At 41.7% G+C, this 20,597-nt stretch overlaps 1 protein-coding gene across 1 annotated transcript in view; it reads left to right on the top strand.

The window, feature by feature from the left end:
- Positions 1-430: 430 nt before the first annotated feature.
- Positions 431-20,597, top strand: part of NEXMIF (neurite extension and migration factor) — a 211,240-nt gene continuing 191,073 nt past the window's right edge. The window contains exon 1 of the mRNA XM_012455782.3: positions 431-513. The gene's annotated coding sequence lies outside the window, so the exon portion shown is untranslated. The remainder of the gene's footprint in view (positions 514-20,597) is intronic.

Genomic DNA, 20,597 nt, shown 5'->3' on the forward strand with positions numbered 1-20,597 from the left:
GCAGCAGCCGCCGCCGCCGCCACAGCAGTAGCATTAGCGGCAGTAGCAGCATTTAGCAGTAGCTTTAACAGCTATAGCGACAGTAGCAGCCGCCCTCCTCTCTCCCTCTCGCGGACGGCCGCAGCCACCGCACAGAGCGGGCTCCAGGCGCCTCGCGCGCAACCCGCTCGCTAGGTAGCTCCAGCCGTGGGGAGAGGTAGTGCAGGCGAAGCAGGGACCCTTAGAGCAGCCGGGCAGCCGCGGAAGCTCTGAGTTTCAGGGCCAGAGCCCGACAGCTCTGACTCCATCTAGCGTGGCGGCGGCGGAGCCTGAGGGAGCGAGCGAGGAGAGAGGCGCGTCCACCTGGCGGGCCCTGCGCATGGAGCTGAGGCAGAGGCGGCGGCGGCGGCGGCAGCAGTAGCAGTAGCAGCGGCGGTGGCGGTGAAGACAGCTCGAACAGCTGAGGCGACGGCGGCAGCCCAGCCTTGACTGCGACCGCGCTAGCGACGTGCGCCTCAGGAGTCGGCCTGTGAGGTGAGTACGAGCGCTGCCATAAAGCCCCCTGCCCTTCTCGCCGGCTCCCCGGCTGGCTAGGGGTGGCGGCGGCAGGGGATGGAACGAATTGGGGGAACTCGAACAAGAAGAGAAGGAAGGGAAAACGGAAGAGAGGACGTCTGTGTGCGAATGTGTGAGTCTATGTATGAGGTAGCGAGGCCGCGAGGGCGAGAGATCCCGGCTCGCCGTGACAGGCACTGCAATCTAGGAAAGGCCTCTGTGCTTGCGCCGTAGGAAGGGGACTGCGGGGGGAGGGGAAGCGAGCGGACCGGAGCCGCCGCGCTTATACGCACATAGCCCGGCAGAGTGCCGCTTCCTTTCGGATTGGTGCAGGGTAGAGCCTGGCCAGGGAACGGGGCATGGGCATGGCACGCTTCGGCGAGAGCGGGAAAACCCACGCGGCGGCCGAGGCCGGGTGCTCAGACCAAAGCCGCAAAGGTGCGAAGCCTGGCGGCGGTGGTGACCACAGAGCGCCCCCAGGACAAGCACTACTCGGCCCAGGCTGCGGACAGGTTTAAGTTGTGGGCCAGACTGAGCCTCGCCCAGCTCGTCACCTTTGCGGAAACTGGCTAGTGGCCCCTTCCCGCTCTCGGTGGCGGTCGAATTGACGCTTTCCTGTGTGGCTTCTGGCGCTTCTCTCTGCCGCGCCCCACAGCACACGTCGGCTCGCGTGTTGTACAGCCTGCAGGGCGGGAAAGCAGTGAGCCGGCGCCGGGAGCGGAGACCCGCTCCGGGAAAGTGTGGAAACCGCGCCGCTGAGTTGGCGCCGTTCCGCTGAGGAATTCAGCGATTTCAGCGTGACTGCTTCTGTCTGTCTGATTCGTGAGGGACCGAATCACCCGCGCAAGGTTTTCTTTTTCGAAGTTAAAAAAAAAAAAAATTGACATCCCCATTTCGACAACAGCACTCTTGATTTTTGTTAAGCTTCTGGTTGCATTTTGGAATAAGTGGGCTCATATTTTGCTTCTGGGTTTTGGCTCCCAGCATATTGTTGAATTCTGTGCACAGCACTACACTTAGCTATGTGGCCTTTTTCTAATGTTGCATTTTCCAGACTGTTATCTGAAAAGACATGATTTGTGTTGTAGGGCTGGCAGGGCTGTTTTTATAAAATGTCTAAAACACTCTAATCCCGGGATTTGAATATATCCTTGGTTGTTTTTGGTGGAGGAATTACTGGAATGTTTTGCTTGGTGAGAAAAGGTGCTATAATGGTCTTCTCTGAACTCCTTACGACCATTTGTGTTGGGGGGGTGAATCTCCCTTACATCTTTTACGCATGAGGTAACATATGACCAAACGTTTTATTTACAGCAGTGACGTTCTTATGGCTGAGGAGAATTTACACTTATTGAAAAAATATTTTTAGAAGGGAACAAAAAAGTCCTAAGTAACTGTCATTTTACATATTAACTGGGAAACCGGCTAATCAAATAAAACTGGCTGAGTGTCTGAAACTCTATCTCAGTGAAATATGTGGCTGTGAATATAATTAACCATCTGTCTAGTGAGCAATTTAAATTTGGGCTGGTACATTTTTATTACAGTGTCTAATTTCTGGAAGACGTACATTTTACCCAGCAGTAACAACAAAAACGTATTTGCTTACTAGGTCAAAAATTTACTTGGTGTGGTGATGGTATTTCCCTCTCTTCCCCCGTGTGTTTCATAGTCCCCACACTGCTTAACCTAGGAGGTCAAAATGAGCCTCTTGTTTTTGCAAATAGCGTTTTTACAATAGAGGAACTGAAACCAGCCCTGGTGGCTAGTGATTAGACGTTTTTGTTTTTTAGAAATACTTTCCAATATTTTAGCTCCCCACAAATCTAGTTAGATTGCATGCCTGCGAGTTTAAAAATATAATTTTTGGTGCACATGTGTTTAAATGAGGTAGGGTGATTGAACAAAATTTGTAAGACTTGAAATTTCTCTATTTACTTTCTCTTATTCTGATGAGTTCTCTACCTGGCTCTCCTAACTGGCCCCCCCAGACATAACTCATACAATAACACATCCTTTTGTCCTTTTAGCCAGTTTTTAAGGTTAACAGTGTTCAGATCTGTGATTTTAACAATATACTGATAAACTGCTTTTTTTGTAAATCGTAAGTGTAAAATACCATGACATCAAAAGACATTGTACATATATATAAAGTTTCCCCTATGGTGTGATTTTAGCGAGAAATTTATTACTAGGAAAAAAGAAGGATAGAGTTTGAATAGAGATGAAATGGCTCTGGGAATATTAGATTTGAGAGACCTCCACCAAATAGGTATTGTTAACATAACATAATTTAAATGAACCATGGATTGATTGTGCAGTAAGCTAGAGAAAGTCATTTAAAGGAAAATACTTTTAAAGCAAATATTTGCCTAAATAAGATCTCTGATAAATTGGTAACAATTATGTAAGTACATGGCAGAATTTAACATATGTCAAGTCTGTTAAATAAATCAACCTGTTCAGTGAATAAAGTGAATAAATCTTTGATGCATCAGTGCTTTTTCACACACACACATACACACACGCACGTGCACACACAAACTTATAACACCCTGTTGCCAAAGTCAAACAACTGCAACACTGCCACTTTCTGTTTTACTTCAACCTGTCTCTTTTCTCTCTTTTTCTTTTTTCTACAATCTTCTGATTACCTGTGAGCTACCCAGTAAGCAGAGAGAACTAAAGGTGTGGTGGTGTTGCCTGTGTTTAGGAGGTGGGAGAAAGATAAGAAAAGTGCTAAGTGCTGGGGCACTCAAAGATCTGCTCATGGATCCCTGACATGGTCACTATGGAGGTCCAGGTCTCACAGACCACCATGGTGTATTTGCATAGGAGGACTGGCCTATCCAAAGAAGCATTAGTTGCAGTTTCTCTTTTCCTAAATCCAGTTTTAGTAAATTAATTTTTTTTCTTCTGTAAATTCCTTAGTAAGGGGAGAAGAAGAAATTCTGTTTGGCATTTGACTGTTACATTACCTTTAAACTTTTATCTGATGGTGCATATATTAAATGTTCCTGGTAGGAGTAAGCAAAAGGAGAAAAGGGCCAAAGTGGGTGAAAGGGAAGGGGAATGGTTCACTAAAGAGTAGGTCATTTGACTTCCTTTTCCCGTCTTAAGAGCTTTTAGGTTTTCTTTTACTTCCTCTGAAGAGTTGGCCACCAGCTCCCTAATGCTCCAACAGAGCACCTTTTCAAACCCAAGGTCATAGGGTCAGACATAAAGAACTTGTTAGGTTCTTTATGCCACTTCTCCAGGGCTTGTTGAAAACAATAAAAAATATCTACACCACTATGTACTCAGAAAAATAAAAACAAAGAGCACCAAACGAGATTGATTACTTGGAGCTACCTTTATGTTCACACCATTTCTCTTGCCCAGAAAATTTCTTTTTAGGCAAAGATGAACATTTCTCTCTTCTCAAATGACAGTGACTCTGTTTATAAGTACATCACAACCTTCGGGAAATCTGGTCTGGGGTGTGGTCAGCTGGGAAAGTGGAAGATTCGGAGAAGCTGCCTTTTAGTGATGATAGGGCCTTTTATGGGCCAGCTACAGGTAGGCATGAGGACCTTCTTTGTCTTTGTTCCCTTCAGTCCCTCACTGCCCAGTGATTCACAGGCCTCTGCTAGGGAATGTGTTCATTTTGGTCTTTTTCTATAGGTAAGTGCTATGATCTGATTTCTTTCCCTATCATCTTATCTGGTGGAAAGGAAGCTGAAGTCTTCATGACCAACTATGAATACTATGCACACAATTATTACTTTTCCAAAGAGCACTTCAATATGTAATCTTATTTATCCCCAGTGTAATAATTTTGATATAAACTATTATCTACAGTTTTCTCTAGTACCCCCAAGTCCCATTAAAAAATTTTTCAGCTTCTCACCCTCAGTAGCCCATTTTAAGTGTTATACCATTAGCCTAAACAAGACGCTCCTCCTGATGTTTACTCTGAAGGGATTTAGAGGTTTGAGGCCAAGATTAATTATACCTTGGGCCTGACTGCTAGAGTAGTGCCAAGTCATCCTCTGTCAAGAACAGGTGTAGAGATTCATTTTATTTGGGGGAAGTTAAAACATTTCCTTTATGGAGGACTATAAGTAGAGTGGCCATATGTTGTGGTTTATGCCTGTTGTCCCAGCATACTTATTTTACCCTTGAAAATGTCCCAGTTTGGAAAAGAATTTTGTGATCACCTTACTATAAGCCACCTTCTAGAGAAACCATGCTTCTCAATTTGGAGAGGTGGTTATATTTGCAAAACTTGAGTGGATAATGAGCTTTGGAGACGTTATAATCCCCTAACCCAGCTCAGCCTATCTTTTTCCTAGCTAAAAGATCTTTCTGGAGAAGACTCCCTGAAATGATTCAGGCTTTGGGCCCAACTGAATTGGATTATTGACTCCAAAGGCATCTCTCCAAAATGCCTGTGTGTATTTACACATATACATGCACATAAAGAGGTGGTATCTGCATGTTGGAAAATGGCTGCTCTAACTTTCATGAAAGACTGGTAAGAGTTAATAAGTTTGAAGTTTATCAGGAGAAAGTTAAGTTTAGAAATAACATCCTGACCATCGTAGTTGTAATATACAAGGGCATAGCACCAAGAGAAGTGTTCGTTCTTTTCAGAATAGGTTTGAGAAGTGTACAGGCAACTTTCTGTTTCAGATAGTTTGCATGTGGTCTTGATTCTTGTGTATATAGTTTTTCAATTTGCCTTTTCCATAATAAGCATGATGATCTTTTCAACTGCCTCCCAGTCCTCCCAGTATCCATGATTGGCTTTCATCGATCCAGGGCAGGAGTTAAAAGAAACTATGGCCCACAGACCAAATCTGGCCTGCTGTGGAAAAAGAAATAATGCAGACAAGAAGAAAACATGGAACCATTTAGAGTTGCTTCTGCAAACATTTTCAAGCTTCCTCTCCTTAATTGAGCTTCGCTTAGTTCAATGTTAGAATGAGTGCACATTTTGTGATTATATTTCAGCTCATATCAAGGGTTTGGAGATTGTCCAGAGCCTGGTAGAGTTGCAGAGGGTGACCTGAAAAGTGAAATCCACACATGAATTTTTTGTTTGAGTCAAAATGTCAAGAGCTATTTTTTCTTTCCTGCCTTGGTGAATAATCCAAATTTTGTTGTGCCACTAAATTCTTTATGCCTTCTTCCCCAATATTTGCCGTGTTATTCCATGCATGCCTGTGATTGCTTGAATAGGAGCCTGCTTTGTCTTTAGTTGCTAAATAACTGGAACACATTCTGAAGATGTGCTGTTTTACTAAGTAGGGGAGTAGAAAAAATGGGCCATCACCTTCTAGCCAATGGTCCCTAACCTTGGCACGAACCCCTGTGAAAATTCAATGAATGCCAAGGATGCTGTCTTCAGAAAAGTGCATATTTACACATACATTTTCAGGAAGCCCAACCATGCATTGTGAGTTTAAAGCCTCAGTACTAACCTTTCTCCAGTTGTTACAGAATTTTCGTTGTATGGCTGTCATGGTCATGGTAGCTTGAAATGGAAGCCATGAAATGACTCTCTCAAAAAAGTATGTTATTGGCATATTTATGGTCCACAGCCCTCAGCTACTGTTACAAGCATTTTTCTGATTAGCCTTCGCAGGCATTTTTTTATTATGAAAAAGAGCCACTTAGCACTCACTTTCACATTACCATTCTCACCGAAAACAAGTCAAGACTAGTTTCCCCAAATTATTGACTTGTCAACTCTCTAATTCTTCAAAATGCCTGTTCAGCTTCCACACCCCCGCCACACAAGTTCATCACAAATATATAAAACATATTCCATAAAAGCTCACTCACATTTCATCTGCCCCCTACCTCTCTCTCTTTCATCTGTCTCTCTATTTCTCTTAGCCAAGGGTCTGAAAAATATGGGGAACTCTTTCTAGCACCAATCATTAGGTATAGTGATGGAGTCAGAGAGGGAGATGGTGTCCAGATACCTTCATGGGGACCCTTAAGGCACATGAGCCTTTAGGAGTATTAACCATCTTGGAGAGAGTTAATGTATTTCATCCTGGATATCCAACATTATATATTAATGGCAAAGCTCCTTAAGATCTGCAAACACGAATATATGCCACATCTGTACCTTGCAGTTTGGATGGTAGTAATAGGTGGTGTATTAGTCTGTTCTCGCACTGCTGTAAAGAAATACCTGAAACTGGGTAATTTACAAAGAAGAAAGGTTTAATTGGATCATGGTCTCACGGGCTGTATAGGAAGCATGGCTGGGGAGGCTTCAGGAAAATTTCAATTATGACAGAAGCGGAAGCAAGCCTGTCTTACATGGCCAGAGCAGGAGGAAGAGAGCACAGGAGGAGGTACTACACACTTTTAAATAACCAAAGCTCATGAGAACTCACTCACTACCATGAGAACAGCAAGGAGGAAATCTGCCCCCATGATCCAGTTACCTCCTACCAGGCCTGTCCTCCAACATTGGGGATTACAGTTCGACATGGGATATGGGCAGGGACACAAATCCAAACCATATCAAGTGGTGTTCAGATTCATGAATAAATGTTTATTTTTTCTTGTCTTGGTAGTTTAGACTATTGCAAAGCATGTGGGTTAATAGAACCCTAAGACTGGAGGGGTCCATTAATGATAATTGATAATTAAACTCAGCAAACGCTTATTGAACATCTACTATGTGCTAAGCCCTGGGATACTGGGGACAGAGAAAAGAACAAAATGAGTTTTTCTGTCTTATAGGGAATTCGCTTTGCTCCTGGCTGGGTCTTTTTACCATCTGCATGTATTTACCCTACCATTTTTCTAATTCAATGTATTCTTCTATTGTTTCTATGTTCTACCCCTTGGTAGTCTGTTTCCTGTTGCTTATAATGGAATGCCTGAAAATGAGTAATTTATAAAGAAAAGGAATTTATTTCTTACGGAGGCTGAAAAGTCCAAGGTAGAGGGGATGCATCTGGTGAGGGCCTTCTTGCTGGTGAATTATCTGTAGGGTCCTGAAGCAGTACCAGGGCATCATATGGCAAGGGGGCTGAATGTGCTACCTCAGGTCTCTCTTTCTCTTCTTATAAAGCCGCCAGTCCCACTACCATGATAATCCATTTATCCATTAACCTATTAATCCATTAATTTATGAATGGATTAATCCATTCACCTTTTATAGGCTCCACCTGTCAATACTACCACATCAGAGATTAAATTTCAAAATGAGTTTTGGAGGAGAGAAATATTCAAACCATAGCAAAAAATAAGTATAGATGTCCTGTTTTTCCAACACGGGATTTCTTGGCAAATAGAGATCTCTAGCTGGGTTAAGACAAGATTTCCAGCCCCTATGGTGAAATGCTTCTGTTCTCATCCCTGCATTAGTTTAGCAGGCCCCATTTAATAGGGAATAATGTGATTGTTTCCCTGCGATTCTGAGGCAACATTTCTATCACTGCTATCATTGGTGATGTAGAGTTGCAAATATCATTAGCCATGATGTATTGACTATTGCCTTAAAATTATAGTATGGAATTATTGATTCTGACTAATGAATTGAATGTACTCTGCAAAAAGCCAGCTGTCCATCTTTGAGTGGGTTGGTTTTTAACCCCTATTTCGTAGCTTTTTCAATTTTCTACTATGGTTGCTGTAACAAATGTCCAAAATCTTAGTGGTTTAAAATAACAAATTTATAATTTTATGGTTTCAAAGGTCAGAGATTAAGTGTCTGAACTAGGCATTTGCCAGGCTATAATCAAGGTGTAGGCAGGGCTATCTTTTTTTCTGGAGGCTCTGGGTGTAGACTCCATTTCCTTGTTTCTCTGGCTTCTAGGGGCTGCTGGAATTTTTGGCTCATGGCCCCATTCCATATTTAAAGCTAGAGATGGGACATTGTTTCCTCACACTGCATCACTTCAATCTTGCTTCTGTCATTATATTTCCTTCTCTGACTCTGACTCTTATACCTCCCTCTTCTGCTTATAATGATTCCTATAATTATATTTGGTCTACCTGGATGGATAATCCGAGATAATCTTTCCATCTCAAGGTTTGTTGATTTGCAGCCTTAATTCTATCTGCAACTTTTAATTCCTCTTGTGCCATATAACCTAACGTATTCACAGGTTCTGGGAGTAGGATGTGGACATGTTTGGAAGGCTATTATTCTGCCTACCACAGTGACTTGATCTTTTTTGTTGTTACTTTTTATTTAGGAATAATGATAGATTCACGGAAAGTTGCAAGGACACTTTATCACATGTGTATATTTGTGTTTTTTTATTTACTTTTAGTTTTATAGAAACATGGTTTTACTGTGTTGACCAGGCTGGTCTTGAACTCCTGGACTTAAGAAATCCTCCTGCTTGGCCTCCCAAATTGCTTGGATTACTGGTGTGAGCCACTGTGCTGGGCCAGCACATATGTATATTTGTGCAACCACCATCATAATCAAGATAAAATATTATTTCATCACAGCTAGAGATCTCTTTTGTGCTACACCTTTATAGTTTTTGTAGTCACATTCACCGCTACTCCTTTGCCATTTCAAACTCCTTGCAATCACCAATATATTTTCCATATCTAAAGTTTTATCATTTCAAGATTTTTATATAAATGGAATCATAGAGTATGTGACTTTGGGGGGTTGGCTTTTTTTCACTCAACATAGTGCCCTTGAGATCCATCCCAGGGCATAAATAGTTTTTTTGCATAAATAGTTCATTTCTTTTTACTGTTGAACAGTATTCCATGGTATGACTGTGTCACAGTTTATTTAATCATTCACCTGTAGGGAGAAATTTTGGTTGTCTCCATTTTTTTGTTATTACAAGTAAAGCTGCTATGAACATTAGCATACACGTTTTTTTTTTCTTTCTTTCTTTCTTTTAGTGGGGGGCGGTGGAGTGGGATGGAGACCCGCTCTGTTGCCCAGGCTGGAGTGTAGTACTGCAATCTCAGCCCACTGCAATCTTCACCTCCCAGGTTCAAGCAGTTCTCTCACCTCAGCTTCCCAAGTAGCTGGGACTACAGGAACATGCCACCATGCCCAGCTAATTTTTCTAATTTTTGTATTTTTAGTAGAGACGGGGTTTCACCATGTTGGCCAAGCTGGTCTTAAACTCCTGACCTCAGATGATCCACCCGCCTCAGCCTCTGATTACAGAGTTGAGATTACAGTGCTGGGATCGCAGGCATGAGCCATTGCACCCGGCCTAGCATTTTTGTGTGAATGTAAGTTTTCATTTCTCTGGGAGAAGTTCCCAGGAGTTCAATTGCTGCATTGCATGGTAAGTGTATGTGTAGTTTTTTAGACTAAAAACTAATTTTGCAGTTTTTTTCAGAAACTGAAAATCTATTTTACAAAGTGTCTGTAAATACATAATTTATTATAGTCTACTAGTATCATTTTACTTGTTTGAGTAAATTATAGAAACCTTACCCCTCTTTATGTTCCTTTAACTTTCCCCACTTACAATTGCCTTACTTTCTCTGCATATATTTAGAACTACATTAAACAATGCTATAATTTTTGCTTCAACCCTCAAACATAATTGAGATACCCAATGGGAGAAGCAAAGTCAATTATATTTACCCTTACTTTTACTCTTTCTGTTGTTCTTTGTTCCTTTCTGAGGTTTCAAGATTCCTTCTTTTGTGTTTTCCTTTCTGTTAGAGATCTTCGTTTAGTTATTCTTTTAATGCAGGTTTGCTAGCAACAGATTATCTTAGTTTTCCTTCTTCTGAGAATTTATTGATTTCCCTTTCATTCCTGAAGGATATTTTCACCTGATGTAGGATTCCTGGTTAAGAGGTTGTTGTTGTTGTCGTTGTTTCCCGAAAGCACTTGAAAAATGTGCCATTTCTTTCTGGTCTTCATGAGTTCTGATGAGAAATCTGCTTTTATTTGAATTGTTTTACACTTGTAGTTAAGGTGTCATTTCTCTCTTGCTGCTTTTCAGGTCTCTTTTTCTTTAGTCTTTAGAAATTTGACTATGATGTGCCTTGGCATAGATTTCTTTGGGTTCATCTGGTTTGGGATATGCTAAGCTTCTTATGTTTGTAGGTTTGTGTCTTTTGCCAAATTTGGGAAGTTTTCAAGTATTATTCCTTCAAATAATGTTTCTGTCCTGTCTTCTATTCTTCCTGGTTTCTTCTGATGACAGAAAAGTTAGATCTTGTTTCTGTAGTTCTGCAGGTCCCCAAGGCCTGTGCATTTTTCTCAGTCTATTTTTTTCTCTTGTTCAGACTGGATAGTTTATATCATTTTATCTTCAAGTTAAGTGATTCTTTTCTCAATCTTCTTCATTCTGCTGTAGAGATCATACATTGAGTTTCTATGTTTTGGTTATTATATTTGTCATTTCTAAAATTTCTACTTGATTTGTCTATATATCCTCTTTCTTTTATGATATTTCTATTTTTCATTTGTTTCCAGAGTGTTTCTAGTTGCTTATTGAAACATTTTTGTGATGGTTGGTTTAAAATCTTTGTCACGTAATTCTAATATCTTTTTCATCTTGGTTTTGACACCTATTGGTTGCCTTTTTTCATTCAGTTTGAGATCTTTCTGGTCATTGGTATGATAAGTGATTTTTACAGAAATATGGACATTTTGTGGTATGTTATGAGACTGGATCTTATTTAAACTTTCTGTTTCACCTGGCTGTCTCTGGCACTACTCTAGCTCCAGGAGCTCCAACTCCTGGGGAAAGGAATTGCTGTCTTGTTACTGCCAGATAGAAGTAGAAGTCCGGGTTTCCTACTCTTGCTTGTTGGCAGTTGGAGGGCAGCACTTCTCATTATTGCTTGTTAGGGGTTGGAATTCAGCCACATTTTAAGTGCTTGGTAGCCACGTATGTTTAGTGGCTACCATATTGGACAACATATATGTGGAACATTTCTATCACTATTCTAGGAAGACTAAGGTTGGTGGAGGGAGCAGTCAAAGAGCTTGGCACTACAGGAATTGGGGTTGGGATTACTATGGCAGAGCTGGCATAAGACAAGGACCTAGTTATTGGATCTGAGGTCCCTGACTAGGGTTTGGTTCCAAAACCTGAGGTGCTGTGAGTTCTATCTAGAGAAAAAATATGGGCACAGATAACTCATCTGGTTAATATGGACCCAGTAGAGCAGAGTTAGTATCCATAGTATTAGCCAAGTTTTTTCCTCTCAGCCATTGTAAAAGACATGGAGTGGCATGCTGCAGATCCTAGTACGACTCCATTTGAGTAGAAGGAAAGTTTTCCCTATTAGAGGGCAGTTAGTTTGCTTATTTGTAGCAACAAACTCCATGACTAAAGTAACCATTGATTGAGGAAACATTAACAGAAAAGAGCAAGTTATGAAAAGGGTATTCATTTAGTTTATAGGATCTAGGGTTTATTTGGCATCTTGGTGGCCTTAATGTTCTAATCCTTGAGGCTTCCAGCATGCTCAGCCAGACGGGGAGCATTTGTGTAAGAGCTCTGTCCTTCACTGAGCTCTGTGTTGACTTGCTGGCACTTTTTGTCCAAGTCCCAGAGAGTTAGTAGACCCTGTTACATAGCTTCTTTGTACACTAAAATAACTGTTGCCTTCTCAAGTCTCCTTTGCTTAGATTAGTGGGGGTGTACTCAATGTAGATTCAGTGTTTTCAATCTCCCTTTGGGGCAGTTTGCTATATTTTCTCTTAATGGCTCTATTTGTGTATACATCTAATGTGCTTGTATTTATGGGCTGCCTGTGTACTGTATCTCTTGGCAAGGGAAGAGGAATACCTGGTGTCTATTGAATATGTATTGTATGTATGGTATAGGGGTCACATGGCCTTTTCCCATAGCAAGACCTATATGTGCAAAGCTGTGGCTTTGGCATGTTAAGATATTTCCTAACACAGTCAAATCCACTTGGCTAAATAGGTGAAAGAAAAAGGGAATTGAGCCAAGGCTATAGTGGGATTTTCAGATCTATGTTGTTTGACTTAAAATGAAACAAAAATACACACTCATTTGAGAAAGAAGCCGTTTCAGAGTTAGGCTGTAAAGAGAAAATAAACATGCTTTATAACCCAAAGTCAAGGTGTTGGTTGTAAAACCCTAGACCACAACTCACCCAGATTCTTCCAGTATGTGTATATGTGGGGAGAAGGTGAGCATTGCTGGTCTGCTTCTCAGAGATATGGAGATGGTATTATGGGAGCAACCAAAATCCAGATTTGTCACTTTGTCTCTTAAGAAGGCTCCAAATATGCCACTTACTTTTGAAGACAGTAGTCACTAGTTGTGCTGAGGGGCCAAAGGGTCAGAGTACTGCTGTACAAATCTAGGAAGAGAACCTGGAATCAGCCTTTCTTGCCATTGATCTTACCATTTTCCTATAAACCACTGTATTTGTTTGTTTTCATGCTACTAATAAAGACATAGGAAGAAAAAGAGGTTTAATTGGACTTACAGTTCCACATGGCTGGGGAGGCCTCAAAATCGTGGTGGGTGATGAAAGACACTTCTTACATGGTGGCTGCAAGAGAAGATGAGGGAGATGCAAAAGCAGAAACCCCTGGTTAAACCATCAGATCTCACAAGACTTATTCACTACCATGACAACAGTATGGGGGAACTGCCCCTATGATTCAAATTATCTCCCACCAGGTCCCTCCCACAGCATGAGTGAATTACGGGAATACAATTCAAGATGAGATTTGAGTGGGGACACAGAGCCAAACCATATCACTACACCCCGGCCCCTCGAAATCTCATGTCCTCACATTTCAAAACCAATCATGCCTTCCCAATAGTCTCCCAAAGTCTTAACTCATTTCAGTATTAACCCAAAAGTCCACAGTCCAAAGTCTCATCTGAGACAAGGCAAGTCCCTGCTGCCTATGAGTCTCTAAAATCAAAAGCAAGCTAATTACTTCCCAGATACAATGGGGGTACAGGTATTAGGTGAATACAGCCATCCAAATGGGAGAAATTGGCCAAAGCAGAGAGGTTACAGAGCTCATGCAAGTCCAAAATCCAGCATGGCAGTCAAATTCCAAAGCTCCAAAAGTATCTCCTTCAATTCCATATCTCACATATAGGTCATGCTGATGCAAGAGGTAGGTTCCCATAGTCTTGGGCAGCTCCATCCCTGTGGCTTTGCAGGGTATAGAGCACCCCTCCTGGATGCTTTCACAGGCTGGCATTGAATGTCTGTGGCTTTTCCTGGCACACATTGCAAGCTTTCAATTGATCTACAATTCTGGGGTCTGGAGGATGGTGGGCCTCTTCTCACAGCTCCACTAGGCAGTGCCTCAGAAGGGACTCCGTGTGGGGCCTCTGAACCCACATTTTTCTTCTGCACTGCCCTAGCAGAGGTTCTGCATCAGGGCTCTGCCCCTGCAGCAAACTTTTGCCTGGGTATCCAGGCGTTTCCATGCATCTTCTGAAATCTAGGTGGAGGTTCCCAAACCTCACTTCTTGACATCTGTGCACCGACAGGCTTAACACCATGTAGAAGCTGCCAAGGTTTGGGGCTTTCACCCTCTGAAACCATGGGCTGAGCTGTACCTTAGCCCTATTTAGCAACAGCTGGAGCAGCTGGGACACAGGGCTCCAAGTCCCTAAGCTGCACACAGCATGGGGACCTTGGGCTCAGCCCGTGAAACCATTTTTTCCTCTTAGGCTCCCGGGTCTGTGATGGGAAGGGCTGCCATGAAGACCTGTGACATGCCCTGGAAACATTTTCCCCATTGTCTTGGGGATTAACATTTGGTTCCTTGCTACTTATGCAAATTTCTGCAGCCAGCTTGAATTTCTCCTCAAAAAATGGGTTTTTCTTTGCTACTGCATCATCAGGCTACAAATTTTCTGCACTTTTATGCTCTGTTTCCCTTTTAAAAGGGAATTCTTTTAGCACTACCCAAGTCACTTCTTGAATGCTTTGCTTTTTAGAAATTTCTTCTGCCAGATACCCTAAATCATCTTTCTCAAGTTCAGAGTTCCACAAATCACTAGGGCAGGGGCAAAATGCCACCAGTCTCTTTGCTAAAACATAACAAGAGTCACCTTTGCTCCATTTCCTAGCAAGTTCCTCATCTCCATCTGAGATCACCTCGGCCTGGACCTTACTGTTCATATCACTATCAGCATTTTTGTCAAAGCCATTCAACAAGTCTAGGAGGTTCCAACATTCCCACATTTTCCTGTCTTTTTCTGAGCCCTCCAAACTGTTCCAACCTCTGTCTGATACCCAGTTCCAAAGTCTGTCTGATACCCAGTTCCACATTTTTAGGTATCTTTTCAGCAACGCCCCACTCTACTGGTACCAATTTACTGTATTAGTTCGTTTTCATGCTGCTGATAAAGACATACCCGAGAATGGGAAGGAAAAGAAGTTTAATTGGACTTACAGTTATACATGGCTGGGGAGGCGTCAGAATCATGGTGGGAGGTGAAAGGCACTTCTTACATGGCAGTGGCAAGAGAAAATGAGGGAGATGCAAAAGTTGAAACCCCTGATAAAACTATCAGATCTCACAAAACTTATTCACTACCACAATAACAGTATGAGGGAAACTGCCCTCATGATTCAAATTATCTGCCACCGAGTTTCTGACACAACATGTGGGAATTATGGGAGCACAATTCAAGATGAGATTTGGTGGGGACACAGAGCCAAACCGTATAAGCCACTGTGGGATATGTGTGTGTGTGTGTGTGTGTGTGTGCATGCACACACATGTTATGTTTTTCCCTAGTTCAATAATGCTTTGGTTGCTACACTTACATGGATTTAGCACCTGAATGAACAGAGAAACCCATTTGTTTATTGTCCAAATAAAGTGGGGATGCCATGACATTGCTAACTCGCATGATTCATGATTCATTAAGGCCAGGATACTTCTAGACAATCACTGAAAGGTGAAAAGCAGGTAAGCGAATTCATCTCTTCCCTTCGAATTTCACCTTTGATATTATACCCTTATAATTATTTCAGTATCTTCCAGCACTGAGTACCATTGGTTAAGGGAAGGCCAGAGTGGATGCAGTTAACACCAGGAATGGAATTCCTTCTATTTTCTGAAAATTCAGTTTGTAGTTCATTAGATGGAAGAATTCACAGGCCTGCCTGAAACAACCAGGTCATATACTAGACAAGAGCACTCTGATTACACTTTGAAATGAAAGCCTATTTTGGCATAATATGCACTGAAAGGAAAAGTGTGCTCCTAGGTATACTCTTTACTTTGCCTTTTGGACTGTCCTCTTGGGTTTCATCAGCCTTTCTCTGATCTGTATGGCTCTGGCCCCATTCTCAATAACCCTCTAGGAGGCCCTGCTCCATGTCATGTACTTATGGCACTGAAATACCAAGTGTCACATGATATAAGGTAGCAATGACCACAAGGGGCCCAGAGGAGGATGTTTGCAGAGGGGAGCAGCCTTTTTCCAGATCCTCAAATAGAGGGAGTGCTCAAGCAGCAGAGACACCCTGAGGTGGGAGAAGAAGCAGTGGATGATAGGCCAGAGCTGCCATCTCCCTTGGTTGTTGAGATAGCCAACTGAGGGACAGTTGTTTGCTCATTAGTCCTGAGGAAGTAAAATCATATATTGGTGTTTCTTCTTTTAGGAGACAGACTGATGTTAAGGGACCATAGGCATTTAGGCTACCAATAATAATACTTTATCATCCTATAGCTCCTTTCTTCTAAAGGATTCAAAGGACTCCTATGTTTTATTTCATTTGGCCTCACAAACATCTTCATGGAAAGGTTAATATTGATGACCATGTAGGACAAGCTGCTCTCCCTCCCTGGACCTCAAAATTTTCAAATTGTGAAATGGAGGCTTGGTCTAGAGATGATGATCTCTAAGGTCTTTTCCCACAGTAACAGCTTCTGTGGTGGCAACGTTTACCAGGTGGAGGAATTAAGTCTCAGACACTTTAAAGTGAGTTGCACACAACTACACTGTCTATCAGGTACAGAGTGATGATTACAGGCCCAGGCCATGATCTCTTCCCTTAGCTTGCCCTGTCAGTGGTCTCTTTGAACAGTGAGGTAACGGGGGGGGGGGGCTCTTGCTTCTGAACACACAAAGGCTGTACTTATTCATTGCATTTAACATTCTCCCCTCACTTGACCACCTTCCCAAACTACCTCTTGTCACTTAGCAGCAGGGCCGTCAACCTTTCCCTTGATGTTCTTCACGATTCACATCTTGTTTGACTGCAGCTGTTTTCCTGGCATATTGTGTGACTAGATGCAAGGTCATTGCTACCCTTAGAGAGTAAAGTCTGGAGCCAGCACTTCAGTTACATCAGGAAAGAGAGGCTGTGCCTCCTGGGTGTGGCAGGGGGTCAAAGTGAGAAAAGCCATTCAAAAACATCAGATTATAAGGTGCCATGAAAAAGCAAGGAGGGCCTATAGATTAGGGCTGGGGAAAAGGACCTGGCCAAAGGTACAATGGGGGAAATCTGCAGATAGTGAGATGATGAAAGCAAATACATTCAATTAATATGCAGCAAAAAGGCTAGGATGCCTGAGATTTCTTTGGAGTTGGAGGATAAACATGGCATTTATGACTGTGACAGGTATTTATCTTGGGAGAAGGCAATAGGGGGAAAATGAAAACCTTTATTTTTCAGCAAGTTCAGCTTTTGTAGTAAGACATTTAGCTTAAGAAATGCAAGCTAAGTACTTTGAGGGAATAAATCCAGAGAACCATATTCCCCATATGACTTCTAGAAACCAGTAGGAATTTGGCTCAAGAAGGGATGGCAGAAGGTGATTTGTGGTGTTATAACAGCCGCCTTGGAAGCCAAGATGGAAAATTTGTCCCTGAAAGACTATGCGGTTGGAGGAGACCCATTGGAAGTTTCTGTCCAGAGAAAATAAATGAAACAGAGAAGAACTTAAAAACACATGGTGGAGAGTGAAATCTGGGACACCCAGAACCTATATCTTGTAATAGGTTCATTTGTTAAACTCCTGGCTTATGATCTAGAACAGGATTTTGTTCATTTCTTTGGGACAAAAAGGTCGCTAGACTCCAGAGCCTCTCTCTATCTTATGCCAGTTCACACCCTCTTACCCTTTCTTTCATTTCTCTTTTCCTTTTTTTTTTTTTTTAAGAGATGGGGTCTTGCTCTGTCACCCAAGCTGGAGTACAATGGCACAATTACAGTTTACTGTAGTCTTAATTCCTGGGCTCAAGACATCCTCCTGCCTCAGCTTCCCAAGTAGCTGGGATTACAGGTGTGTGCCACCATGCCTGGCTAATTTTTTAAAAAGAATTTTTTATAGAGACGGAGTCTTGTCATCTTGCCCAGGCTGGTCTTAAACTCCTAGGCTCAAGCAGTCCTTCCACATCAGCCTCCCAAAGTGCTGGGATTACAGGCATGAGCCACCCTGCCCAGCCTTTTTTTCCTGTTTCTCTCATTTTAAGAATAAATTCATTTATCATTTATCAAAATAATCTGTGAACATTTCACAAATATGGAAAAATAGAGAAAATAAATAATTCAATCTTTCATTTTTAGAAATTATTTATGTCTTTATTTTTATTTTTGTTTTGTTTTGTTTTGTTTTTGAGACAGATGGAGTCTCACTCTGTTGCCTAGGCTGGAGTGCAGTGGCACAGTCTCAGCTCAATGCAGCCTCAACCTCCCTGGTTCAAGCAATTCTCATGCCTCAACCTCCCAAGTAGTTGGGATTACAGGCACCTGCCACGACACCCGGCAAATCTTTGCATTTTTAGTAGAGACGGGGTTTCATCATGTTGGCCAGGCTGATCTTGAACTACTGACCTCAAGTGATTTGACCGCTTCGACCTCCCAAAGTGCTAGAATTACAGGTGTGAGCCACTGTGCCCGACCTTTGTCTTTATTTTGAATAATTATAAAAGTACTTAAAAGACTGGGAATAATATAAGAAACACACTTGGATCTTTACTTGGAGAAATAAATCATTACAGACAAGTTAAATTCTATCCCCTATTTTCAGTCACATTCCTCTCCATTCATTTTCAGAACCAAGCATTAAGATAAACTTGGTATGTATTCTTCCATTTTGTTTTATACTTTTGCATGAAAGTATGCATCTCCTCTCCCCTCTTCCCATAAATAATGTATAAAACTTGTCCATGTGTTTTTAAAATTTATATAAGTAATATCTTAATATATGTGTCATTCTGCAACAAGCTTTTGTTTGTTTGCTTTTATTTTTACTCAACGTCTTGTTTTGGAATTTCTTCTATTTTCTTTTACAACCCCCTTTTCTACTCAAACTGTTCCCTGAAGCTGATGACATGTACATTACTTTTTCATGACATTTTTTATGATAATAATATATAATTGCATTAAAGGTAAATTGGAAAATCCAACCAATTGATGACTGTTAGGACCAGAGAGCTCAGTGTCCTGCTGTAGACTTCGATTTGCAAAGGTTCTAGGCAGCTAGGCTAGCCTAGTGGTTCTGTATATAAAATACTGAAGAGCAAAATTGCAAGGGTCTCTAGGGACACTTTCTTGCTTGTCTGTTACCCCATTCCATAAAGTAGTGAAACAGAGGCCAAGAGAAGGAAAATGACTTAACAAGGGCACACATTCATTGAATATTGTACTCTAGATTTCTGGCTCCCTGTCTTGAACTTGAAACCTTTCCAAGGAAAAAGAGAGAGAGAGAAGTGGGGAAAGAGAGGGAGAGAGGGAAGGAAACCTAAAACTGCAGTTTTTCATTGTAAAAATCATCCATTTTAATAAAGTGTGGGAAATACAGAAGAGTAGAAAAATGAAGATATCAAGGATTGCCCATTTTCCTATTTTGAACTTCTGATCTTTTTTTCATACAATTTTTATTTCTCTGATTGTACCTTGTCTTGCTTTTTTTCACTTAACTTTATAATGTCATAATGCATATTTTTTTTCAAAAAGCAGACTTCTACATTGAAATCCTGACAGTAAATATTTTTAAGGCACATAATTGCTATTTAACCATTTAAAATGGTATAGGAAGGGACTTGTGTAGAAAAGAAAACAACAATGTGGTATATTTTCTAGCAAGTTTGTTCCTGTCCTTTGGCCAGATCTTTTTCTTCTAAAACTAAACAACAATAACACTAAGACCTAAGTAGACGTTTCTAGGATTCCTGCTATTGAAGTATTCATTCAGAGAAGTTTCATTACTCTCTCAAATGGCTTAAGGTGTGACCAAGGGTCACTCTAATATACTCCCCTCCACTTACAAGGCAAGGGCAAGTGTTGCCCTTGGGGCCCAACAGGAACCAATTCTAGAGCTACCTGGGTCATGGAAGCTGACCCTGAGGAAAAGACTGTGGTCATTTTCCCCAGTCCATAGAGTGAGGTGGGGTGCTCAATTTTTCCAGAGCCTGAGCACAAAGACAGTTACAGTCATTAAAACTTCTTCAGCACTTACTGTGAGAAGCGAGCCATTCATCCCCCCAAAGCCACACCACTTCACACACACACATACACACAATTAGAATTATTGCCTACAGTTTTGGTTGTATTGTGTAATTGTAATATGTGCAAAAGTGCATTTAACCATGAAGGCCTGCTGGGAAAAAGGAAGGTGATGGTTTATTATTTTAGTCAGTTCAGCATGTTTGAAACAGTGAAGCAACAATAGATTAAGCTGCTCGCTCAAAGTCACACAGCAAAAAGTATGATTCTGAGATTAATAAAAAATGAAAGCACCCTTATTCTTGGTCTTGGGTCTTGAAAGCTGGGCCTTAGCCCGCTGAAGCTCACTGTACTTCTGCTTTACTCAGTTTAATTTGTTGCTAGTGTGCCCTTGCCACCTTTGATTGTCTTTGCATCCGCCAAATATCAGTTCGCAGTAGTTGTTTTCAAATCCTTGGCAGTTTCAATTTTTCAATTCTAGGCTCTATTTTTTCTCACAGGGCTAGAAAGCCACAAGTCATAGGGTGCTCTTGCTTCCAGGTTGTAGAAGCCAATGTTGGAATAAGTCCTACTGTGTTTGCCTCCAGATAGTCGCTAGCTGTGTCTCTGACCCAAACTTCCTCAGGTCTGGGGTTTTCTGTGTGTGTGTGTGTGTGTGTGCACGTGCACATGCATATGTG

This window comes from Aotus nancymaae, unplaced genomic scaffold (genome assembly GCF_030222135.1).
Source record: "Aotus nancymaae isolate 86718 unplaced genomic scaffold, 86718_ANA_hifiasm-v0.15.2.pri h1tg000004l, whole genome shotgun sequence".
Lineage (NCBI taxonomy): Eukaryota > Metazoa > Chordata > Mammalia > Primates > Aotidae > Aotus > Aotus nancymaae.